General features: G+C 46.3%; 1 long non-coding RNA gene across 1 annotated transcript in view; it reads left to right on the forward strand.

Moving 5' to 3' along the window:
* The first annotated feature begins 11342 nt into the window (after window positions 1-11342).
* Window positions 11343-27612, forward strand: part of LOC134892770 (uncharacterized) — a 193202-nt gene continuing 176932 nt past the window's right edge. Inside the window, exon 1 of the long non-coding RNA XR_010171608.1 lies at window positions 11343-11551. This is a non-coding gene — a long non-coding RNA (uncharacterized LOC134892770). The remainder of the gene's footprint in view (window positions 11552-27612) is intronic.

Below are 27612 nucleotides of genomic sequence, written 5' to 3' on the forward strand. Positions count from 1 at the left end.
CTGTGCCAGATATGCCCCCAGTGCCAGATACACATGCCCCCACTGTGCCAGATATGCCCCCAGTGCCAGATACACATGCCCCCATAGTGCCAGATATACATGCCCCCACAGTGCCAGATACACATGTCTTCAGAGTGCCAGATATGCTCCCACAGTACCTGTGCCGGCGATGAGGGAGAGGAGTGCTGTGAGCCGCGGGCGGACTAAAGCTGAACTACTCAGTGCGCACTGTGTGGCGCCAGTGTCTGACATCAGATGCCGGCGCCACACAGCGCGCACAGAGCAGTTTAGTATAGTCCCACCCGCAGCACTCCCCCTCCCTCATCGTAACACACAGGCAGCCACTGCTGGTAATCGGAGGCAGGCCGGGACAGATGTACGCTGCAGCAGGCTACAGGTCCAAGCACCAATATGGCGGCGCCAGCATGCGGCACCCATTAAGGGTGGCGCCCTACATGGACGCTCTATTGGAACATGCCTGGGGCCGGCACGGAGTGGGGAGATGGTTGGGAGTTCCCCTCTCACCCGCTGCTCTACTTAGTATAGCAAACAGTGAATAGCTGTATCTATTCATAGAAGAAAGGGACTGAGGGTATGACCAGTAGCTTCTGGAGCTTTGGGTATATCCATGGATGAAAACGGGAGCATTGCTTGTGGGCACAGCATTTCCAAGTCTATGTCCCTTTATTACTTGGGATGAAAGTTCAGATTTACTAGGGTATGTTGGGAAGTATCAGTGGCGCACCCAGGGGGGGTTTCCGAGTACCCAGAAACCCCCCTCCACTAAAAAAAAAAAAAAATTTTTTTTTTTTTAGCTGCATGAGTATTATTAATGACTGTCTAGCGTCCTCTGCAGCCTGCTGTCTTCCTGGTGGCACTTGCAAGTGCAATAAAAGTTTACTTTATTTTAATTATAGTACATATATATCCATGTGCCTACATATATACACATGTATATACATACATACATATAAACACACACACACACATATGATATATATATATACACATGTGTATATATATGTGTGTATATATATATATATATATATATGTATGCATGTTTAATATGCTATGTATATGTGTATATGGGTTCACTACGATCTCCCGGCGGCCGGCCTCCCGGCGACCAGCATACCGGCGCCGGGAGGCCGGCCGCCGGCTTACCAACAGTGTGGCGAGTGCAAATGAGCCCCTTGCGGGCTCGCTGCGCTCGCCACGCTACGCGCGCCACACTATTCTGTACTCCCTCCAGGGGGGTCGTGGACCCCCACGAGGGAGAATAAGTGTCGGTATGCCGGCGGTCAGGCTCCCGGCACCGGTATGCTGGTCGCCGGGAGCACGACCGCCGGCATACTGAAGACCACCCGTGTATATGTATGTGTGTGTGTATGTATATATATATATGTGTGTGTGTGTAGATATATGTGTATATATATAATAAGAATTTACTTACCGATAATTCTATTTCTCGGAGTCCGTAGTGGATGCTGGGGTTCCTGAAAGGACCATGGGGAATAGCGGCTCCGCAGGAGACAGGGCACAAAAAGTAAAGCTTTAGGATCAGGTGGTGTGCACTGGCTCCTCCCCCTATGACCCTCCTCCAAGCCTCAGTTAGGATACTGTGCCCGGACGAGCGTACACAATAAGGAAGGATTTATGAATCCCGGGTAAGACTCATACCAGCCACACCAATCACACTGTACAACCTGTGATCTGAACCCAGTTAACAGTATGATAACAGCGGAGCCTCTGAAAGATGGCTCACAACAATAATAACCCGATTTTTGTAACTATGTACAAGTATTGCAGATAATCCGCACTTGGGATGGGCGCCCAGCATCCACTACGGACTCCGAGAAATAGAATTATAGGTAAGTAAATTCTTATTTTCTCTATCGTCCTAGTGGATGCTGGGGTTCCTGAAAGGACCATGGGGATTATACCAAAGCTCCCAAACGGGCGGGAGAGTGCGGATGACTCTGCAGCACCGAATGAGAGAACTCCAGGTCCTCCTTAGCCAGGTTATCAAATTTGTAGGATTTTACAAACGTGTTTGCCCCTGACTAAATAGCCGCTCGGCAAAGTTGTAAAGCCGAGACCCCTCGGGCAGCCGCCCAAGATGAGCCCACCTTCCTTGTGGAATGGGCATTTACATATTTTGGCTGTGGCAGGCCTGCCACAGAATGTGCAAGCTGAATTGTATTACACATCCAACTAGCAAAAGTCTGCTTAGAAGCAAGAGCACCCAGTTTGTTGGGTGCATACAGGATAACAGCAAGTCAGTTTTCCTGACTCCAGCCGTCCTGGAACCTATATTTTCAGGGCCCTGACCACATCTAGCAACTTGGAGTCCTCCAAGTCCCTAGTAGGCGCAAGACACCACAATAAGCTGGTTCAGGTGAAACACTGACACCACCTTAGGGAGAGAACTGGGGACGAGTCCGCAGCTCTGCCCTGTCCGAATGGACAAACAGATATGGGCTTTTTTGAGAAAAAAACCACCAATTTGACACTCGCCTGGTCCAGGCCAGGTCCAAGAGCATGTTCACTTTTCATGTGAGATGCTTCAAATCCACAGATTTGACTGGTTTTAAACCAATGTGTTTTGAGGAATCCCAGAACTACGTTGAGATCCCACAGTGCCACTGGAGGCACAAAAGGGGGTTGTATATGCAATACTCCCTTGACAAACTTCTGGACTTCAGGAACTGAAGCCAATTCTTTCTGGAAGAAAAATCGACAGGGCCGAAATTTGAACCTTAATGGACCCCAATTTGAGGCCCATAGACACTCCTGTTTGCAGGAAATGCAGGAATCGACCAAGTTGAAATTTCTTCGTGGGGCCTTCCTGGCCTCACACCACGCAACATATTTTCGCCACATGTGGTGATAATGTTGTGCGGTAACCTCCTTTCTGGCTTTGACCAGGGTAGGAATGACCTCTTCCTGAATGCCTTTTCCCTTAGGATCCGGCGTTCCACCGCCATGCCGTCAAACGCAGCTGCGGTAAGTCTTGGAACAGACATGGTACTTGCTGAAACAAGTCCCTTCTTAGCGGCAGAGGCCATAAGTCCTCTGTGAGCATCTCTTGAAGTTCCGGGTACCAAGTCCTTCTTGGCCAATCCGGAGCCATGAGTATAGTTCTTACTCCTCTACGTCTTAGAATTCTCAGTACCTTAGGTATGAAAAGCAGAGGATGGAACACATACACCGACTGGTACACCCACGGTGTTACCAGAACGTCCACAGCTATTGCCTGAGGGTCTCTTAACCTGGCGCAATACCTGTCCCGTTTTTTGTTCAGACGGGACGCCATCATGTCCACCTTTGGTAATTCCCAACGGTTTACAATCATGTGGAAAACTTCCCCATGAAGTTCCCACTCTGCCGGGTGGAGGTCGTGCCTACTGAGGAAGTCTGCTTCCCAGTTTCCATTCCCGGAATGAAACACTGTTGACAGTGCTATCACATGATTTTCCGCCCAGCGAAAAGTCCTTGCAGTTTTTGCCACTGCCCTCCTGCTTCTTGTGCCGCCCTGTCTATTTACGTGGGCGACTGCCGTGATGTTTTATCCCACTGGATCAATACCGGCTGACCTTGAAGCAGAGGTCTTGCTAAGCTTAGAGCATTATAAATTTACCCTTAGCTATATTTATGTGGAGAAAAGTCTCCAGACTTGATCACACTCCCTGGAAATTTTTTCCTTGTGTGACTGCTCCCCAGCCTCTCGGGCTGGCCTCCGTGGTCACCAACATCCAAAACTGAGTGCCGAATCTGCGGCCCTCTAGAAGATGAGCACTCTGTAACCACCACAGGAGAGACACCCTTGTCCTTGGATATAGGGTTATCCGCTGATGCATCTGAAGATGCGATCCGGACCATTTGTCCAGCAGATCCCACTGAAAAGTTCTTGCATGAAATCTGCCGACTGGAATTGCTTCGAAGGAAGTCACCATTTTTTTTTACCATGGCCCTTGTGCAATGATGCACTGATTTTAGGAGGTTCCTGACTAGCTCGGATAACTCCCTGGCTTTCTCTTCCGGGAGAAACACCTTTTTCTGGACTGTGTCCAGAGTCATCCCTAAGCACAGGAGACTTGTTGTCGGGATCAGCTGCGATTTTTGGAATATTTAGAATCCACCCCTGCTGTTGTAACAGTATCCGAGATAGTGCTACTCCGACCTCCAACTGTTCCCTGGACTTTGCCCTTATCAGGAGATCGTCCAAGTAAGGGATAATTAAGACGCCTTTTCTTCGAAGAAGAACCATCATTTCGGCCATTACCTTGGTAAAGACCCGGGGTGCCGTGGACAATCCAAACGGCAGCGTCTGAAACTGATAGTGACAGTTCTGTACCACGAACCTGAGGTACCCTTAGTGATAAGGGCAAATTTGGGACATGGAGGTAAGCATCCCTGATGTCTCGGGACACCATATAGTCCCCTTCTTCCCGGTTCGTTATCACTGCTCTGAGTGACTCCATCTTGATTTGAACCTTTGTAAGTGTTCAAATTTTTTTAGATTTAGAATAGGTCTCACCTAGCCTTCTGGCTTCAGTACCACAATATAGTGTGGAATAATACCCCTTTTCTTGTTGTAGGAGGGGTAATTTAATTATCACCTGCTGGGAATACAGCTCGTGATTTTTTTCCCATACTGCCTCCTTGTCGGAGGGAGACCTTGGTAAAGCAGACTTCAGGAGCCTGCGCAGGGGAAACGTCTCGACATTCCAATCTGTACCCCTGGGATACTACTTGTAGGATCCAGGGGTCCTGTACGGTCTCAGCGTCATGCTGAGAGCTTGTCAGAAGCGGTGGAACGCTTCTGTTCCTGGGAATGGGCTGCCTGCTGCAGTCTTCTTCCCTTTCCTCTATCCCTGGGCAGATATGACTCTTATAGGGACGAAAGGACTGAAGCTGAAAAGACGGTGTCTTTTTCTGCAGAGATGTGACTTAGGGTAAAAAACGGTGGATTTTCCAGCAGTTGCCGTGGCCACCAGGTCCGATGGACCGACCCCAAATAACTCCTCTTCCTTTATACGGCAATACACCTTTGTGCCGTTTGGAATCTGCATCACCTGACCACTGTCGTGTCCATAAACATCTTCTGGCAGATATGGACATCGCACTTACTCTTGATGCCAGAGTGCAAATATCCCTCTGTGCATCTCGCATATATAGAAATGCATCCTTTAAATGCTCTATAGTCAATAAAATACTGTCCCTGTCAAGGGTATCAATATTTTTAGTCAGGGAATCCGACCAAGCCACCCCAGCTCTGCACATCCAGGCTGAGGCGATCGCTGGTCGCAGTATAACACCAGTATGTGTGTATATACTTTTTATGATATTTTCCAGCCTCCTGTCAGCTGGCTCCTTGAGGACGGCCCTATCTATAGACGGTACCGCCACTTGTTCTGATAAGCGTGTGAGCGCCTTATCCACCCTAAGGGGTGTTTCCCAACGCGCCCTAACTTCTGTCGGGAAAGGGTATACCGCCCATATTTTCTATCGGGGGGAACCCACGCATCATCACACACTTCATTTAATTTATCTGATTCAGGAAAAACTACGGTAGTTTTTTCACATCCCACATAATACCCTCTTTTGTGGTACTTGTAGTATCAGAAATATGTAACACCTCCTTCATTGCCCTTAACGTGTGGCCCTAATAAGGAATACGTTTGTTTATTTACCGTCGACACTGGATTCAGTGTCCCTGTCTGTGTCTGTGTCGACCGACTAAAGTAAACGGGCGTTTTAAAACCCTTGACGGTGTTTTTGAGACGTCTGGACCGGTACTAATTGTTTGTCGGCCGTCTCATGTCATCAACCGACCTTGCCGCGTGTTGACATTATCACGTAATTCCCTAAATAAGCCATCCATTCCGGTGTCGACTCCCTAGAGAGTGACATCACCATTACAGGCAATTGCTCCGCCTCCTCACCAACATCGTCCTCATACATGTCGACACACACGTACCGACACACAGCACACACACAGGGAATGCTCTGATAGAGGACAGGACCTACTAGCCCTTTGGAGAGACAGAGGGAGAGTTTGCCAGCACACACCAAAAACGCTATAATTATATAGGGACAACCTTATATAAGTGTTTTCCCTTATAGCATCTTTTTTATATATTTCTAACGCCAAATTAGTGCCCCCCCTCTCTGTTTTAACCCTGTTTCTGTAGTGCAGTGCAGGGGAGAGCCTGGGAGCCTTCCCTCCAGCCTTTCTGTGAGGGAAAATGGCGCTGTGTGCTGAGGAGATAGGCCCCGCCCCTTTTTCGGCGGCCTCGTCTCCCGCTCTTAACGAATTCTGGCAGGGGTTAAATATCTCCATATAGCCCCCGGAGGCTATATGTGAGGTATTTTTAGCCAAAAATAGGTTTTCATTGCCTCCCAGGGCGCCCCCCTTCCAGCGCCCTGCACCCTCAGTGACTGCCGTGTGAAGTGTGCTGAGAGGAAATGGCGCACAGCTGCAGTGCTGTGCGCTACCTTAAGAAGACTGAGGAGTCTTCATGCCGCCGATTCTGGACCTTCTTCTTGTTTCAGCATCTGCAAGGGGGCCGGCGGCGAGGCTCCGGTGACCATCCAGGCTGTACCTGTGATCGTCCCTCTGGAGCTAATGTCCAGTAGCCAAAGAAGCCAATCCATCCTGCACGCAGGTGAGTTCACTTCTTCTCCCCTAAGTCCCTCGTTGCAGTGATCCTGTTGCCAGCAGGACTCACTGTAAAATAAAAAACCTAAGCTAAACTTTTCTAAGCAGCTCTTTAGGAGAGCCACCTAGATTGCACCCTTCTCGGCCGGGCACAAAAATCTAACTGAGGCTTGGAGGAGGGTCATAGGGGGAGGAGCCAGTGCACACCACCTGATCCTAAAGCTTTACTTTTTGTGCCCTGTCTCCTGCGGAGCCGCTATTCCCCATGGTCCTTTCAGGAACCCCAGCATCCACTAGGACGATAGAGAAATATATATATGTGTGTAGATATATATATATATATATATACACACAGACACACTAGTTTTACGGACCCAGCATATACTGGGTCACCTCAGTCCCCACCCCCGTGATTGGCTCCGCCCAGTTCTGGAAACCCCCCCATGCAAATCTTGCGTTTGCCACTGAGTATATGCTGATACTTTAGATTACTGTGTGTCACAACACCTTTGTGTGTCATGAGTTGGTTCCTGGTGTGTCATGCACGATGACAGTAGAATGACAAAAGAAGGCCAGGTCCCACAAGAGGCACTCTGGCCAATCAGCAGAGCAAAGTGAGGAGAGTGAGCTTTCCTGCTCTCCCCCTGCTCCACTGGACTGTGCACAGGCTTGTCAATACAAAGTCCCACCCGCCCCTGGCTTTCTGCAGCATCAGAGGCGCAGATGCGGGAGTAGGCAACCACAGAATCAGTAGGAAGGGACACTAATAATGGGTACACACTAGACGATGTGTACCCATCGCGATATCGGTGGCGACGGACCCAACAGGGTACCGGTATCCGCACGTGCATACACTAGTGATGATGGCGGGGGAGCCTTGCTGCATCTGGCATGGCTCTCAACGACAATGTCGCTGAGGATATGCGGGAGCACGCATCGGTGTCCCACAGTGCGTACACACTTGATGTTTTTAAACGATATGTCTTTGCGGAGCGTCAGAATCGTCCGTATTGCTTAAAATATCGTCTAGTGTGTAGGCACCTTAAGAGGAAATAAAGGGGAAAAGAGTCCCAGGGTAAAACTACAATGGTTACTATGAAGTGTGGTGGTGGTGGTGGGGGGAGTCAGAGGGTGTTTGGTATGTAAATAACAGCTGTGCACTTTGGGCACAATAAGGTTAATGGTATGATAATATGCTAATGCCACAGGAGGTGTCTTTCTGCCAGCTTCTCTGATCCACTGCTGCCTCTGAAGACGCATCATTGGATCATCTGCATGAACATCAGCCATCTAAGTAATCCTCAGGCTATGAAAAAAAGGAGGGGGGGGGGGTGAAAACCACGCTTGGTTACTTTAAATCGAACCTCCTTATACCTGGTGGATAATTATTTGTATATATTATACATACTAAAATGTTGAAGAATGGATAATCAATAGTATATTTAAGTACAATTCCTAATACCGGTATACTACATATAAAACAACATTTAGGATGACACAGATGGGACAGACATTAAGTTAACGTACAGAAAAACGCTTCTGGAGCGATTTACTTACTGCACTTTCAAACAAAAAATCTGCAGCGAAATGACGTTTGCAGTGGTGGTCCTTGAAATGGTTAATAAGCACTTTCTGTTATGAATAAAAGCTCACACAGCCTATGTCCAAGTAGGGGGAGACACCTTAGGTGCTGTGCTCTACACTGTTCCACTTTAGTATAGAATATTAGGGTTTTTCTTTAACTTTTATGAAGTGATAAGTTTGCCTTCTAGGGGATGTACAAGATGTGGGGTCCGCTGACTTCCGGACGTCAACGAATGCAGAAGTATCACAGCAACAAAACAATAGAATTTGCTAACCATATGGGATCCGCCAACAGGAACCAGAAGCAGGCATCTGCGATCAGCACCAATAAGATTTCTTTTGAAGGGATATAAGGGAGGTGAAGATAAGCAAAGGTTCTCCTACCCATTCCTGAGGAAGCCCTGTCACAGGGTGAAACGTCGAACAAGGAAGTATCGTGTCTGCCGGCATAACCCGCATCTTGCACATCCCCCAGAAGGCAAACTTACCACTTCAAGAGAAGAAAAGAAAAACCCTTATACTCTATACTGAAGTGGAACATTGAGGCTGCTATATTGGAGGAACTCGGGGCAAGGCACAGCACCGAAGGTGTCTAGCCCATTAATGGACATAAATTGTGTGAACTTTTATTCATGGCACAAAGTATTTATTAACCATTTCAAGGATCACCATCTGCAAACATCATTTCACTGCAGGAGATTTTTTGTTTGAAAGCGCAGTAAGTAGTTTGCTCAAGAAGTGTTTTTTTCTGTACTATAACTTAATGCCTGTTCCATCTGTGTCGTTTTATATGTAGTATATCGGTATTAGAAATTGTACTTAAATATACTATCGATTTTTTTGTTCTTCAACATTTTATTATGTATAATTTATACAAATAAACATCCACCTCTTTAAAATGACTATTTAAGGGTGTATACAATGCTTGTCGGATCCTTTCCGATGGAAAAGATCTGACAATGCACTATTCAATGTGTAGCCAAATACAACCGTCAGATTTGGCCATTCCCAACAACTATCACAAGTACCTGGGTAGGCAAACGCCGCTCATACCCCATGCTGTCACCTATTTCTGACCCGTCTGGAGGGCGGGTCCTCCAATGCTGAGCGCCAGTGTCCGTCCGTGCTGCTGCTGTCCCGGTGTCTCACGTCACTGACCCGTTCCTCCTCTCAGATCCTCCTCATACTCATCCGTCCCCGCTCCTCTCCTCATCCATCCCCGCTCCTCTCCTCACCCATCCTCGCTCCTCTCCTCACCCATCCCCGCTCCTCTCCACACATGGTCCCTGTCCTCGCTCGCCCTCATGACGTGTCCCCGCTCCCCCGTCTCATCTCCCCGGTTTCGACAATGTTAATCCAACTTTAAGAAAATTGTCGGATTTGGCCGTGGAATCAGGCAAAACACGTGGATCCGCAGCTAATCCACCGATCTACATGTTTTCCGACAAGTCGGAATTGTCGATTTGTCGGAAAGGATTGAATAGGTCGGAACAGTTTCTGTCCTAAAAAAATCAGAAAGTGACGTCTTTCCGACAAGATGGCAGTTTCCGACTACAATTGAATACCCCCATTAGTCTCGTTTCTTATTCATGCTGGAAGCACCTACCTTTTATAATGCTCAGGCTACTCAGGGTGGCCAGTGTTTTCATGCTGCTGGGGTCAGTTAAGCTGCCACTAGCCTTACCATGGCCAGCAAATGGTTCTGCCCCTCCCCTTTCTGTAATGCTGGCAGTGTCCAGCCCTTCACTGCCCCCAAACAGCCGCAACTTGTCAACCATGCTGTGGCTTAGGGGGCACTGCGACCATCATTGCAGACAGAGATCTGCACATGCGCAGATCTCAAAACACTGGAGATGTACACAACCCATCTCTGTGTGTACTGTGTGGAGGCAGCAGCTGGGAAAACTACATCTCCTAGCAGCCCCCTCACTTCCCAACAGCGCAGAGATGGAGGGGAGACCACTGGGAGTCATGGTGACCACTGGACAGGTAATTCTTTTTTATTTATTTTTTTACTCGCACCACAGGGTTTTCAAACCTGAAAGCCCCGTGTGCATTTTTGGTTAATTGGATACCACGGGTACTGCAGGCACACATACCCACGGTAATCCAAAATTGGGTGTGAGATCCATCAAGTTTTTTTGCAAACAAATCCTTGCACCCAATTGAATTCCCCCTTAGTGATAGATCCCCAACTGGAAATGACTTCTGCTATTGTGCATACAGTGCAGTTTAAAAACAATCCGTCATCAACAGTTTATATTGTTTGATATATTTCTCCTGTTAGAAGAAAAATATCAACATTTTACTGGAAAGACCTACTGTAAGCAGGCTGAGTCACCCTAAACACAACACACTCAAATCTGCATGCTAAAAAGCATAACAAAATACCAAAGTGATTTATTTGTGTATTCTTTTATCTGCTATAATGATGCACAGATAACACCCGTAAATAGATAAAGGCTTGAATGCTGTGTAAATCAATTTCCTGCCAACGAAGTGTACGGTATAGTGAGAGCACAGGGGTTAAGGCCAACAGCCACAGACAGGATGCATTCTCCTTATTACAGCTCCTGCCCAGGCCTGGAGCCGCTGCCTTCCCTCATTAGGAAAGCTCTCGCCCTGTCAGCTCTGCAATACTAACAGGGGCTGACTGCATTACAATATAGATCCCAGCAGGTGGTAAGAAGAGAGGGCAGTTCAGCTCATAGCGTTTGGACCTAACATTCTCATTAATGCCTGAGTGTAGGTGATATGACCAGTACCCATAGGACCTTGTTAGGTCATGTACATCACACTTATCTATTGGCCACCTCAATTTATTTCCACTCATACTGACCCTATATCTCCTGTGTTAGCACAGCAACATCGTTTTAGCTTTTCTTTTGCTGTCAAGAAAGGATGCCTGAGCGTTAAAGACACTATTGGTCTGAATCAGAGGTGTACCCTAGGACAATACTTAAGCAGCTGGACCTTTTTATAAACTGAGTATGTGCCGGAGCTGCAGCCTAATTGACAGGCTGCGGCCATTTGGGGTACGTTTTCTGGGAGTGCCGAGGACAGTGTTTACTGGTCTCGGCAGCGGAAATGAGGCAGCCATTCTAAGTAGCCCATGGCTGCCCGATGGTGATCCGATGCTGCGTCTTCGGACACAATTCTCAGATCTGAGATGCTTGCAGAGGGTGTCTTTTGAATTCAGACACCTCCTGCAGCATTAATATATTTTCGCACAGCAAATGTATTCAAAGACGCAGCTGCTGCACCTTTAGCATCCACCTCATACTCGAGCTCTATGAACACAAGGTAGGTAACACCTAGTTTTGTGTGAGGGTTGGTGAGTTTGTAGCAGTTTGACATATAATAGACTTTATAGTAAGGATACCTTTTTTGTCATACATTTGTGTAATTACCTGTGGTGTTTACCACGTAGAGAAAGCTTCGGGTTTAACACCCAGAGCTATTAACTAACTAACTAACTAACTAACTAACTCATTCAGTATAACATACAGTATTCTAGATAAATCACAGTAAGTTATACACACCACAAATACAAATAGGAATAGATCCACATTTAAAACCATTCCTAGAATCCCTAGTTCAACTAAAAATTTATTTTTCTATTCAAAAAGGTATTTAAAAAACTAGGCGCTCTGATTAATAACTATGGTATTACCGTACTACATACTGCCTATGGCTCTGTTCATGAAGAATAACTAAAGGGCTACATAAAATATCAACTACTTTCACATCATATCGATGCAATATATACTAGTTTTAAGTAGGGATTCAGGAGTGCTTACCTTTCCTATGATTGCCTCCAGTAAGCGGCCCGCTAAACAGTGGGGAGACTAAAGGTCAGGTCAGTCTGAGTTGGCCCGGCATATGACACGACTAATATATTCACTATAAAGTGTGTGTGTGTGTGTGTGTGTGTGTATATATATATATATATATATATAAAAAAAGATGTTTGATTACCTATACTGCGCTTATTGTTCACTCCCACTTAGATATCTTTTGGAATTGATTAATTGGATTCCCTTTGACTAAATTTCTTTATGTCAGTTTGGCAGCAATACCTCAAAGGGCTAGAAAGGGCCTATTAGAATAGATAATTGAGAGATGTTTCTTAGGGGGCGCCTAGTATTAGAATTTATGGTTAAAACCTTTTTGTGTATCAGGCCTTTACGCTAATGATGGAGATACCAGATAAATCTTCACATACTGTTCATTGAGTACAACCAAATAAACATTTTTGAATTTTTTCAAAACTGGTAGACAGTGATCTCTAAACTCCAGGACAGTACAGACCAGAAGAGAGGAACTCACCAAGAAGGGAAAGCGAGGATTTTTATGGGACCTCTTCTTCCCTTGATACAACGAGCTGTGAATATTAATTACAAGAATTAGCCCTGTAAAGGAAGCAATCTCTTGAGTTCCTTACAAATATTGAAGCCACCAAATCCTTAATTGGATAAGTGAACGCTTCTAAGCAAGCGTGATGCTGGAAAGAACAAACAAAAATCACTGTTTCTTTAGAAGGAGGGTGCAAAACACCCTAGCGGGATACATACGATATCCTGGCAGAAGGGATGCAGTCGGTCATGTGACCAACACCGGCATCGCAAAGCTAAGAATCCCTAACCCTAATATGTTTACCCTACCCCCCTAACCTTAATCCTCCCTTCCCACAGCCTAACCCTAACCTACCTCCCCCCTTCCTTCCCTTGCAGCCTAACCCTTCCTGGTAGTTCCTAGACCTAAACCTTCCACCACCGCAGCCTAGCTCTAACCCTCCCTGGGGGTGCCTAACCCTCCCTTCCCCACAGCATTAACCTAACTCACACCCGCAGTCTAAACCTAACCTCAATCCCACCCCCATGGCTTACAAAGCAAGAGTCCCAGGCAGAGCTTGATCGAGATACAGGCGCTGACATTTCGATCTATGTCGGGATGCCGGTGTCGGCATTCTGAGCAGTGTTGGTATTCTGGTGTCGGCATTCCAACTGCTTGGGTGCCCAATGCAGGTATCCTGAACCGATCCCACCTTAGCACCTGCACTGAGGACACCACTGGGGAAATCGGCGATTTCTCCACAGTAACCTGTCCTCTGACTAGTGCAAAGCTCTGAAAAGCCCTGTTATCACAGTGGCAAGCGATAAAGGGCTTTTCCTGCTGCATGAATAGACCCCCTAGTGTTCAGTGTAATTAACAAACAGCATATGATTCCCCTGTGATTCCGTGAACATTTCAGAGTGCTCTCCATGACGTAGAGCTCTTGGGAACAGTGGCGTGGCCCAGAACAATAGGTGGGACATGGTTTGAGCCCCATCCACCATCATGTAAACTGAATAAAAAATAAAAAAATTGAAGCCTTGGTCTATCAAAACTGATCTTATTGAGGGTCTTCCTGCTGGCTTACCACATCCTGAGGATCAGCCACAATATTAAATATATCCCTGCTTTCAGTGGGGATCAGCCCCCTATCTTGATTAAATCTACTGCCTGTTTGTTAGCTAATAAATGGTACACAACCAGTTGGGGATGATCCACTCATCTATCATGATGGTAATGCTGGCTGTGGGATACAGAGTTTGGCCTGGGAGTAGTCCCTTACACTGACACTCACTTTGCCTTCTGACATAAGCTATAGATAGATACCTGCATACCTTGTGGCTCTCCTATTGTAAAGTGTAGAGTTAGTTGTATTAATAGTAAGCACGGCAGATAAAGAACATGATGTATTACAGGGACTGTAGAATTGTGTACTGTTTTTTGACTGAGCCGGACTATGAGAGATCCAGCAGTGACTGACCCTGTGGAAGTCACTCAAGTCAAAACATCCTCAAGTGTCCTGAAAGTGCCATAGGCTAGCATACACATGCTGTATTACATGCTGTCTCCTGGGTCCTAGGTAAACACTTTTTTTTTTTTGCCAACTGCGTAGTACACAGTCGCTAACACTATACTATAAGTAAGGCAACAAAATTACATCAGAGAACCTGGAGATAGGTCCTCTTCACATCCATCCTTCTGTATTCATGCTGGTGCACATACTTCATTTTTAAACCTACTACACTATGCCATTTTTATTTGATTTTTTCTAGAGATGAGCGGGTTCGGTTTCTCTGAATCCGAACCCGCCCGAACTTCATGTTTTCTTACACGGGTCCGAGCGACTCGGATCTTCCCGCCTTGCTCGGTTAACCCGAGCGCGCCCGAACGTCATCATCACGCTGTCGGATTCTCGCGAGGCTCGGATTCTATCGCGAGACTCGGATTCTATATAAGGAGCCGCGCGTCGCGGCCATTTTCACACGTGCATTGAGATTGATAGGGAGAGGACGTGGCTGGCGTCCTCTCCGTTTAGAAATTAAAATAGATAGGAGAGTGAGAGTGAGACACTTCATTTACTTACTGGAGCTTAGGAGGAGTTATACTAGTGACTGATGACCAGTGACCTGACCACCAGTGCAGTTTTATAATTTATTATTATTTAATAATCCGTTCTGTTCTTGTTCTCTGCCTGAAAAAAACGATACACAGTGACTCAGTCACACTCACATACCATATCTGTGCTCAGCCCAGTGTGCTGCATCATCTATGTATAATATCTGACTGTGCTCACACAGCTTAATTGTGGGGGAGACTGGGGAGCAGTTATAGGTTATAGCAGGAGCCAGGAGTACATATTAAACAGTGCACACTTTTGCTGCCAGAGTGCCACTGCCAGTGTGACTGACCACTGACCACTGTGACCAGTGACCTGACCACACTGACCACCAGTATAGTATATTGTGATTGAATGTCTGCCTGAAAAAGTACACTCGTCGTGTGACTTGTGTGGTGTTTTTTTATTCTATAAAAATTAAAAAACTCATTCTGCTGACAGACAGTGTCCAGCAGGTCCGTCATTATATAATATATACCTGTCCGGCTGCAGTAGTGATATATATATATTTTTTATATCATTATTTATCATCCAGTCTATACTAGCAGCAGACACAGTACGGTAGTTCACGGCTGTAGCTACCTCTGTGTCGGCACTCGGCAGTCCATCCATAATTGTATACCACCTACCCGTGGTTTTTTTTTTCTTTCTTCTTTATACATACTACATCTCATTATCATCCAGTCTATATTAGCAGCAGACACAGTATAGTACGGTAGTCCACGGCTGTAGCTACCTCTGTGTCGGCACTCGGCAGTCCATCCATAATTGTATACCACCTACCCGTGGTTTTTTTTTTCTTTCTTCTTTATACATACTACATCTCATTATCATCCAGTCTATATTAGCAGCAGACACAGTACAGTACGGTAGTCCACGGCTGTAGCTACCTCTGTGTCGGCACTCGGCAGTCCATCCATAATTGTATACCACCTACCCGTGTTTTTTTTTTTCTTTCTTCTTTATACATACTACATCTCATTATCATCCAGTCTATATTAGCAGCAGACACAGTACAGTACGGTAGTCCACGGCTGTAGCTATCTCTGTGTCGGCACTCGGCAGTCCATCCATAATTGTATACCACCTACCCGTGGTTTTTTTTTCTTTCTTCTTTATACATACTACATCTCATTATCAACCAGTCTATATTAGCAGCAGACACAGTACAGTACGGTAGTCCACGGCTGTAGCTACCTCTGTGTCGGCACTCGGCAGTCCATCCATAATTGTATACCACCTACCCGTGGTTTTTTTTTTCTTTCTTCTTTATACATACTACATCTCATTATCAACCAGTCTATATTAGCAGCAGACACAGTACGGTAGTTCACGGCTGTAGCTACCTCTGTGTCGGCACTCGGCAGTCCATCCATAATTGTATACCACCTACCCGTGGTTTTTTTTTTCTTTCTTCTTTATACATACTACATCTCATTATCATCCAGTCTATATTAGCAGCAGACACAGTACAGTACGGTAGTCCACGGCTGTAGCTACCTCTGTGTCGGCACTCGGCAGTCCATCCATAATTGTATACCACCTACCCGTGGTTTTATTTTTCTTTCTTCTTTATACATACTACATCTCATTATCATCCAGTCTATATTAGCAGCAGACACAGTACAGTACGGTAGTCCACGGCTGTAGCTACCTCTGTGTCGGCACTCGGCAGTCCATCCATAATTGTATACCACCTACCCGTGGTTTTTTTTCTTTCTTCTTTATACATACTACATCTCATTATCAACCAGTCTATATTAGCAGCAGACACAGTACGGTAGTTCACGGCTGTAGCTACCTCTGTGTCGGCACTCGGCAGTCCATCCATAATTGTATACCACCTACCCGTGGTTTTTTCTTTTCTTTCTTCTTTATACATACTACATCTCATTATCATCCAGTTTATATTAGCAGCAGACACAGTACAGTATGGTAGTCCACGGCTGTAGCTACCTCTGTGTCGGCACTCGGCAGTCCATCCATAATTGTATACCACCTACCCGTGGTTTTTTTTTTCTTTCTTCTTTATACATACTACATCTCATTATCATCCAGTCTATATTAGCAGCAGACACAGTACAGTACGGTAGTCCACGGCTGTAGCTACCTCTGTGTCGGCACTCGGCAGTCCATCCATAATTGTAAACCACCTACCCGTGTTTTTTTTTTCTTTCTTCTTTATACATACTACATCTCATTATCATCCAGTCTATATTAGCAGCAGACACAGTACAGTACGGTAGTCCACGGCTGTAGCTATCTCTGTGTCGGCACTCGGCAGTCCATCCATAATTGTATACCACCTACCCGTGGTTTTTTTTTTCTTTCTTCTTTATACATACTACATCTCATTATCAACCAGTCTATATTAGCAGCAGACACAGTACAGTACGGTAGTCCACGGCTGTAGCTACCTCTGTGTCGGCACTCGGCAGTCCATCCATAATTGTATACCACCTACCCGTGTTTTTTTTTTCTTTCTTCTTTATACATACTACATCTCATTATCAACCAGTCTATATTAGCAGCAGACACAGTACGGTAGTTCACGGCTGTAGCTACCTCTGTGTCGGCACTCGGCAGTCCATCCATAATTGTATACCACCTACCCGTGGTTTTTTTTTCTTTCTTCTTTATACATACTACATCTCATTATCATCCAGTCTATATTAGCAGCAGACACAGTACAGTACGGTAGTCCACGGCTGTAGCTACCTCTGTGTCGGCACTCGGCAGTCCATCCATAATTGTATACCACCTACCCGTGGTTTTTTTTTCTTTCTTCTTTATACATACTACATCTCATTATCATCCAGTCTATATTAGCAGCAGACACAGTACAGTACGGTAGTCCACGGCTGTAGCTACCTCTGTGTCGGCACTCGGCAGTCCATCCATAATTGTATACCACCTACCCATGGTTTTTTTTTCTTTCTTCTTTATACATACTACATCTCATTATCAACCAGTCTATATTAGCAGCAGACACAGTACAGTACGGTAGTCCACGGCTGTAGCTACCTCTGTGTCGGCACTCGGCAGTCCATCCATAATTGTATACCACCTACCCGTGGTTTTTTTTTAATCTTTCTTCTTTATACATACTACATCTCATTATCATCCAGTCTATATTAGCAGCAGACACAGTACAGTACGGTAGTCCACGGCTGTAGCTACCTCTGTGTCGGCACTCGGCAGTCCATCCATAATTGTATACCACCTACCCGTGTTTTTTTTTTCTTTCTTCTTTATACATACTACATCTCATTATCAACCAGTCTATATTAGCAGCAGACACAGTACAGTACGGTAGTCCACGGCTGTAGCTACCTCTGTGTCGGCACTCGGCAGTCCATCCATAATTGTATACTAGTATCCATCCATCTCCATTGTTTACCTGAGGTGCCTTTTAGTTGTGCCTATTAAAATATGGAGAACAAAAATGTTGAGGTTCCAAAATTAGGGAAAGATCAAGATCCACTTCCACCTCGTGCTGAAGCTGCTGCCACTAGTCATGGCCGAGACGATGAAATGCCAGCAACGTCGTCTGCCAAGGCCGATGCCCAATGTCATAGTACAGAGCATGTAAAATCCAAAACACCAAATATCAGTAAAAAAAGGACTCCAAAACCTAAAATAAAATTGTCGGAGGAGAAGCGTAAACTTGCCAATATGCCATTTACCACACGGAGTGGCAAGGAACGGCTGAGGCCCTGGCCTATGTTCATGGCTAGTGGTTCAGCTTCACATGAGGATGGAAGCACTCAGCCTCTCGCTAGAAAACTGAAAAGACTCAAGCTGGCAAAAGCACCGCAAAGAACTGTGCGTTCTTCGAAATCCCAAATCCACAAGGAGAGTCCAATTGTGTCGGTTGCGATGCCTGACCTTCCCAACACTGGACGTGAAGAGCATGCGCCTTCCACCATTTGCACGCCCCCTGCAAGTGCTGGAAGGAGCACCCGCAGTCCAGTTCCTGATAGTCAGATTGAAGATGTCAGTGTTGAAGTACACCAGGATGAGGAGGATATGGGTGTTGCTGGCGCTGGGGAGGAAATTGACCAGGAGGATTCTGATGGTGAGGTGGTTTGTTTAAGTAAGGCACCCGGGGAGACACCTGTTGTCCGTGGGAGGAATATGGCCACTGACATGCCTGGTGAAAATACCAAAAAAATCAGCTCTTCGGTGTGGAAGTATTTCAACAGAAATGCGGACAACAGGTGTCAAGCCGTGTGTTGCCTTTGTCAAGCTGTAATAAGTAGGGGTAAGGACGTTAACCACCTCGGAACATCCTCCCTTATACGTCACCTGCAGCGCATTCATAATAAGTCAGTGACAAGTTCAAAAACTTTGGGCGACAGCGGAAGCAGTCCACTGACCAGTAAATCCCTTCCTCTTGTAACCAAGCTCACGCAAACCACCCCACCAACTCCCTCAGTGTCAATTTCCTCCTTCCCCAGGAATGCCAATAGTCCTGCAGGCCATGTCACTGGCAATTCTGACGAGTCCTCTCCTGCCTGGGATTCCTCCGATGCATCCTTGCGTGTAACGCCTACTGCTGCTGGCGCTGCTGTTGTTGCTGCTGGGAGTCGATGGTCATCCCAGAGGGAAGTCGTAAGCCCACTTGTACTACTTCCAGTAAGCAATTGACTGTTCAACAGTCCTTTGCGAGGAAGATGAAATATCACAGCAGTCATCCTGCTGCAAAGCGGATAACTGAGGCCTTGACAACTATGTTGGTGTTAGACGTGCGTCCGGTATCCGCCGTTAGTTCACAGGGAACTAGACAATTTATTGAGGCAGTGTGCCCCCGTTACCAAATACCATCTAGGTTCCACTTCTCTAGGCAGGCGATACCGAGAATGTACACGGACGTCAGAAAAAGACTCACCAGTGTCCTAAAAAATGCAGTTGTACCCAATGTCCACTTAACCACGGACATGTGGACAAGTGGAGCAGGGCAGGGTCAGGACTATATGACTGTGACAGCCCACTGGGTAGATGTATGGACTCCCGCCGCAAGAACAGCAGCGGCGGCACCAGTAGCAGCATCTCGCAAACGCCAACTCTTTCCTAGGCAGGCTACGCTTTGTATCACCGGTTTCCAGAATACGCACACAGCTGAAAACCTCTTACGGCAACTGAGGAAGATCATCGCGGAATGGCTTACCCCAATTGGACTCTCCTGTGGATTTGTGGCATCGGACAACGCCAGCAATATTGTGTGTGCATTAAATATGGGCAAATTCCAGCACGTCCCATGTTTTGCACATACCTTGAATTTGGTGGTGCAGAATTTTTTAAAAAACGACAGGGGCGTGCAAGAGATGCTGTCGGTGGCCAGAAGAATTGCGGGACACTTTCGGCGTACAGGCACCACGTACAGAAGACTGGAGCACCACCAAAAACTACTGAACCTGCCCTGCCATCATCTGAAGCAAGAAGTGGTAACGAGGTGGAATTCAACCCTCTATATGCTTCAGAGGTTGGAGGAGCAGCAAAAGGCCATTCAAGCCTATACAATTGAGCACGATATAGGAGGTGGAATGCACCTGTCTCAAGCGCAGTGGAGAATGATTTCAACGTTGTGTAAGGTTCTGATGCCCTTTGAACTTGCCACACGTGAAGTCAGTTCAGACACTGCCAGCCTGAGTCAGGTCATTCCCCTCATCAGGCTTTTGCAGAAGAAGCTGGAGACATTGAAGGAGCTAACACGGAGCGATTCCGCTAGGCATGTGGGACTTGTGGATGGAGCCCTTAATTCGCTTAACAAGGATTCACGGGTGGTCAATCTGTTGAAATCAGAGCACTACATTTTGGCCACCGTGCTCGATCCTAGATTTAAAGCCTACCTTGGATCTCTCTTTCCGGCAGACACAAGTCTGCTGGGGTTGAAAGACCTGCTGGTGAGAAAATTGTCAAGTCAAGCGGAACGCGACCTGTCAACATCTCCTCCTTCACATTCTCCCGCAACTGGGGGTGCGAGGAAAAGGCTCAGAATACCGAGCCCACCCGCTGGCGGTGATGCAGGGCAGTCTGGAGCGACTGCTGATGCTGACATCTGGTCCGGACTGAAGGACCTGACAACGATTACGGACATGTCGTCTACTGTCACTGCATATGATTCTCTCAACATTGAAAGAATGGTGGAGGATTATATGAGTGACCGCATCCAAGTAGGCACGTCACACAGTCCGTACTTATACTGGCAGGAAAAAGAGGCAATTTGGAGGCCCTTGCACAAACTGGCTTTATTCTACCTAAGTTGCCCTCCCACAAGTGTGTACTCCGAAAGAGTGTTTAGTGCCGCCGCTCACCTTGTCAGCAATCGGCGTACGAGGTTACATCCAGAAAATGTGGAGAAGATGATGTTCATTAAAATGAATTATAATCAATTCCTCCGCGGAGACATTGACCAGCAGCAATTGCCTCCACAAAGTACACAGGGAGCTGAGATGGTGGATTCCAGTGGTGACGAATTGATAATCTGTGAGGAGGGGGATGTACACGGTGATATATCGGAGGATGATGATGAGGTGGACATCTTGCCTCTGTAGAGCCAGTTTGTGCAAGGAGAGATTAATTGCTTCTTTTTTGGTGGGGGTCCAAACCAACCCGTCATATCAGTCACAGTCGTGTGGCAGACCCTGTCACTGAAATGATGGGTTGGTTAAAGTGTGCATGTCCTGTTTATACAACATAAGGGTGGGTGGGAGGGCCCAAGGACAATTCCATCTTGCACCTCTTTTTTCTTTAATTTTTCTTTGCGTCATGTGCTGTTTGGGGAGGGTTTTTTGGAAGGGACATCCTGCGTGACACTGCAGTGACACTCCTAGATGGGCCCGGTGTTTGTGTCGGCCACTAGGGTCGCTTATCTTACTCACACAGCTACCTCATTGCGCCTCTTTTTTTCTTTGCGTCATGTGCTGTTTGGGGAGGGTTTTTTGGAAGGGACATCCTGCGTGACACTGCAGTGCCACTCCTAGATGGGCCCGGTGTTTGTGTCGGCCACTAGGGTCGCTTATCTTACTCACACAGCTACCTCATTGCGCCTCTTTTTTTCTTTGCGTCATGTGCTGTTTGGGGAGGGTTTTTTGGAAGGGACATCCTGCGTGACACTGCAGTGCCACTCCTAGATGGGCCCGGTGTTTGTGTCGGCCACTAGGGTCGCTTATCTTACTCACACAGCTACCTCATTGCGCCTCTTTTTTTCTTTGCGTCATGTGCTGTTTGGGGAGGGTTTTTTGGAAGGGACATCCTGCGTGACACTGCAGTGACACTCCTAGATGGGCCCGGTGTTTGTGTCGGCCACTAGGGTCGCTTATCTTACTCACACAGCTACCTCATTGCGCCTCTTTTTTTCTTTGCGTCATGTGCTGTTTGGGGAGGGTTTTTTGGAAGGGACATCCTGCGTGACACTGCAGTGACACTCCTAGATGGGCCCGGTGTTTGTGTCGGCCACTAGGGTCGCTTATCTTACTCACACAGCTACCTCATTGCGCCTCTTTTTTTCTTTGCGTCATGTGCTGTTTGGGGAGGGTTTTTTGGAAGGGACATCCTGCGTGACACTGCAGTGACACTCCTAGATGGGCCCGGTGTTTGTGTCGGCCACTAGGGTCGCTTATCTTACTCACACAGCTACCTCATTGCGCCTCTTTTTTTCTTTGCGTCATGTGCTGTTTGGGGAGGGTTTTTTGGAAGGGACATCCTGCGTGACACTGCAGTGACACTCCTAGATGGGCCCGGTGTTTGTGTCGGCCACTAGGGTCGCTTATCTTACTCACACAGCTACCTCATTGCGCCTCTTTTTTTCTTTGCGTCATGTGCTATTTGGGGAGGGTTTTTTGGAAGGGACATCCTGCGTGACACTGCAGTGACACTCCTAGATGGGCCCGGTGTTTGTGTCGGCCACTAGGGTCGCTTATCTTACTCACACAGCTACCTCATTGCGCCTCTTTTTTTCTTTGCGTCATGTGCTGTTTGGGGAGGGTTTTTTGGAAGGGACATCCTGCGTGACACTGCAGTGCCACTCCTAGATGGGCCCGGTGTTTGTGTCGGCCACTAGGGTCGCTTATCTTACTCACACAGCTACCTCATTGCGCCTCTTTTTTTCTTTGCGTCATGTGCTGTTTGGGGAGGGTTTTTTGGAAGGGACATCCTGCGTGACACTGCAGTGCCACTCCTAGATGGGCCCGGTGTTTGTGTCGGCCACTAGGGTCGCTTATCTTACTCACACAGCTACCTCATTGCGCCTCTTTTTTTCTTTGCGTCATGTGCTGTTTGGGGAGGGTTTTTTGGAAGGGACATCCTGCGTGACACTGCAGTGCCACTCCTAGATGGGCCCGGTGTTTGTGTCGGCCACTAGGGTCGCTTATCTTACTCACACAGCTACCTCATTGCGCCTCTTTTTTTCTTTGCGTCATGTGCTGTTTGGGGAGGGTTTTTTGGAAGGGACATCCTGCGTGACACTGCAGTGACACTCCTAGATGGGCCCGGTGTTTGTGTCGGCCACTAGGGTCGCTTATCTTACTCACACAGCTACCTCATTGCGCCTCTTTTTTTCTTTGCGTCATGTGCTGTTTGGGGAGGGTTTTTTGGAAGGGACATCCTGCGTGACACTGCAGTGCCACTCCTAGATGGGCCAGGTGTTTGTGTCGGCCACTAGGGTCGCTTAGCTTAGTCATCCAGCGACCTCGGTGCAAATTTTAGGACTAAAAATAATATTGTGAGGTGTGAGGTATTCAGAATAGACTGAAAATGAGTGGAAATGATGGTTTTTGAGGTTAATAATACTTTGGGATCAAAATGACCCCCAAATTCTATGATTTAAGCTGTTTTTTAGGTTTTTTGGAAAAAAACACCCGAATCCAAAACACACCCGAATCCGACAAAAAAAATTCGGTTAGGTTTTGCCAAAACGCGGTCGAACCCAAAACACAGCCGCGGAACCGAACCCAAAACCAAAACACAAAACCCGAAAAATTTCCGGCGCTCATCTCTAATTTTTTCATGAGGTACATTCCCAATTGAAAGCTACTGTACGGAGTGATGAACAGCTGTTTGACGCTTTTGGATGCAAGTACTACATTGAACTTCAAAGATATATCCTGAAAAGGTTTCATTTGGACTTTTATTTGTGTGTTAACAGGACTGAGCGCTATTACACCATATTTCTCTTGTTGTTCAGATTCCTCAATATGATTGTCTATGGTTCAGTAACTTGATTACCACAGCAATTGAAAATGTAGTTTAACTTATGTCAAAGTCAGAAAAATGTCTCAATGCACGTTGCCATATTTGCACCGCACACTGGTCCGTGCTGCGCATGCGTACGCTCTCCCGTGGAAGCGCATACCCGCAATAGCGTGCACTCGCACGCGCAGTATGCGCATTTACGGTAGAGTTTATGTGATCGTAGCGTGCGACTCATTAGTTACAAATGTTCACAATTAATGTAGTTTATAGATCATGATCCCTTTGATAGTTTCTGTAAGTTTGGTTAAAGTATAATGTCCCAGAGCTGAGGAATCCCTCTTTGCATCGTACGAAGGGTTTAACAGGAATCATACTGCAGTGTTTGGTACCCATCGGAAGAGTATTTAATTAGCAATATTCCGGTGTTGGTTTGGAGCGTATTAATCGCTCGTGCGAATAGTTATGGACATAAGAAGTTTATGTCCATTTCTATGATTTGCACATACTCAGGTATGCGGCGGGAAACCCAGTTTCCCACCCACCTGAGCTGTTGGAAATCGTCACAGCCCACCTGTATGAATCACCCTATGACCTTTTGTTATGATGCAGGGCCGAATTCCTTCGGCCAATGGACAATGGGATTGTAGGACCAGGAGATTGCATTGTGTGTGGAGCATAAATAGGCAGGCCGACCACATCCAGCTCTCACTCTCTCATCAACGGTTATCTGCTGATAATCGGGAGCTGGATATCGAGGCGCTGGCGATCATACCCTTTGTGCGTAAGTTCTCTCCATAATCATTGTCTTTCTGCGAGCCAATCTCTCTCTCTCTCTCTCTATCTCTCTCTCTCCTCTTTTTCTCTTAAATACCTTATAGTATTATAGTATTGTATCGTATTGCATTTAGGTCAGTGTAGTATTGTCTTTTTGTATTTATTGTTTAGTTCTGTGGTTAGGAAGTCTCTGTTATATTGTAGTGTATCATATGTACTGTTATCCCCTTTTACAAGTATATTAGACATAATACAGTTAATAGGCCTTGGAAACCTAAACCAGTATCTGTGTATTTCCTATAGTGATAAGTGTTCATTTGAGCGTCGGTGACGCTCATGCAGCTTTGTAGATAGTCAGGTTCCACAAGGTTGCACTTACACCCTGTACTCACATTAAGGTATTCAGTGTATTTCATCGGTATAAGGTTTAACATAAAGGTATAGTGTTGTGAGCGTCTGCATCGCTGGTGACCTCCTCGTGGTCTCTAGCGTACGCTACGTTACAGCGAATCTTTCCCCTAGACATAACCAATAACGTGTCCTGTGATCACTGGGCCGTGAGCGAACGTGACGCTTGAGCGTCTCGCCTACGGCTGAGCGATCGCTACGCAGATAGCGTACCATTACGGTACTTCTTAAGTAAACAGCGTACAGTGTTCTTAGCTTCATAAAGGGTTGTTTATACGACAAAGGAATTTAGCATTGTCAATTGCGGGCTCGTCCGGTCCTTTTCACATCTGCACTAGGTAGATCAGCAGACATTATCCCCCAGCAAAAGGGTGGGAGGTTATCTCGCAGTTGCTGACGGGATAAGCGTCTGCTTCGCTTAGACAAAGAGTGCTGAAGGAACCCGGTAACCGGAAGTAAGAACAAAACGCTTGTGTCTTTTTAAAACTGTTTATTTTTCTTTTGTCTTGCGTACGCATACATACCTGCATTTCTTTTCACTTGTGTATTTCATTTTTTTCGTATATCACTATTCCTGTTTGCCAAAATTTTATAGTTGATAGAAAGTGCTAAGAAGAGATTTGCTGTTATTTCATAGTAAAGGTAATAGTTAAAGTATAGAACAAACACACGGTTTGTCTGAGATACAAGGCAGTCAGTGTGGATTGCGGTAGATGATCAGGGATCACCTACATTGATAAATAAATATATTGTGTTACGGTGGATCCTTTGCATTGCGTACACGTGTCGCTAACAAAGACTAGCGTACGCAATCCAAAAGGCAGACGCACGCAGCGTACATTACGCAACGTAGCGTCCGGTTACGCTCACGTAGCTCAAGTCACGAAAAAAGTTGAATTAGCGCAAGGCGATAAGTAACGCACAGCGGTAGATAACGCGAAGCGGTAAATAACGCAAATCTATTTTTAGAAAATCTGAAATTTAGTTTAACAGATCCTGCTCCTAATTGGTAACACTCTTGGCCTGAAGACAATTTCTGCGCAGAAATAGATATAGAAACAAAGTGTACATGTGTTGAGTGAGTGTGTTTTGTATACAAAAGTTTATATAACTTTAAGGTGGAACCAAAAGGAAAGCCGGGTACTCGTCAAGGGACATACGTGTAAGTGACATATACGGTGGCCAGGGAGGCATCCCTGGTTAAATAATATTTGAGCATTAGAGTATAGCGGACCATAAGGTAAGGTAACAAGACCAGGAGGTCATAAGGTAACAAGACCAGGAGGTCATAAGGTAAAAAGGTCCGCTATAAAAGTCCAGTGGCACAACGCCTGGGGTGTTGGTGCAGAACCCATATAGGCCATAAGCTCTTGCTGAAGGAATCGCGGCCGGAAACATCGATTCCATTGATCTTTCAGTACATGACAAGTAGTGCTCGTGTACTGAACGATTGGACCGCACGTAATTGTGTGCAGTAGTTAGTGATCTGACCTAATACCATTAGAGTAAAGTGGTCACAAACGCTATTTGTACATTCTGACGTGATTTGTGTAATTTTTTATTTTTGGAAGGGAAGTTCGCTGGTCACTCAGGAACTATCTAACAACCCCACCTTTACTGGAAAGAGTAAGTGTCCTGCGGGTAACCCTCATATGTTCCAGTAAACTGAAGGTTCCATAGGGGCCCTGTATCGAGTACGCCAGCACCACGTCGGTGTGATCAGGTCGTATTGGTCGAGGTGGGCGAGTGAGTGGGGTACTCGGTAAACCGCCACCGCCGGCCTACTGTGGAGTAATTTGGTTGTCTGAAAAGGCTTGCTGAAAACCTTGATACAGAGATCCAAGGAGGACTAAGCAACACCTGCAGACTATGGGGGCCAGTTGCTCAGGTAGGGGGCGATCAACCCTGGTTCAGGTTGATTCTGTGAACCGACCAGTTGGGTCGGCACGATATGTAATGTGTGAAAAATATGGAATTCACACCGAATCTTTATGTGATGAATGGGAGAGAATGACTGTACAAGACAGGGACAAATTCCCAAGAATAGGTAGCTTCAGTCCAGAAGTGTTACAAAATTTAAGGAGGAGGATATGTCTCGTAAAATCAGCAAAGAGACGAATTCAGCATCATGATTATTTACAGTTATGGCACCAGGAAGGTGAGATACAGAGAGGTTTGGCTCTGGCGGCAGGATCTGGGGCAGTCAGGAAGTTGATTGCCACAGCTCCTCCCCCACCATACATTGCAGGAGAGAAGTTGATTGCGGAGAGAAACGCACTGGGTTGTAAAACACAAACTCTTAGTAACACTGTAAATGTTAATGATGTTAACCAAATAACTCATGCAAGTATTAACCCGTGCAAGATGTACCCTGTTTTGAACCTTCCTCAGGAGTGTGATCAAGAAGACGATTCAACAACAATTTCAGCTCTCTCTCTTGCAGCCACCATAGCAGAGACCACAGTAGGCACAGCGACACCCACGAGATTAGTGAAAGCCCCTAGCGGAGGGATAGGTGAGGTCGTGTCAACGGGTA

Source organism: Pseudophryne corroboree, chromosome 1 (assembly GCF_028390025.1).
Source record: "Pseudophryne corroboree isolate aPseCor3 chromosome 1, aPseCor3.hap2, whole genome shotgun sequence".
Taxonomy (NCBI): domain Eukaryota; kingdom Metazoa; phylum Chordata; class Amphibia; order Anura; family Myobatrachidae; genus Pseudophryne; species Pseudophryne corroboree.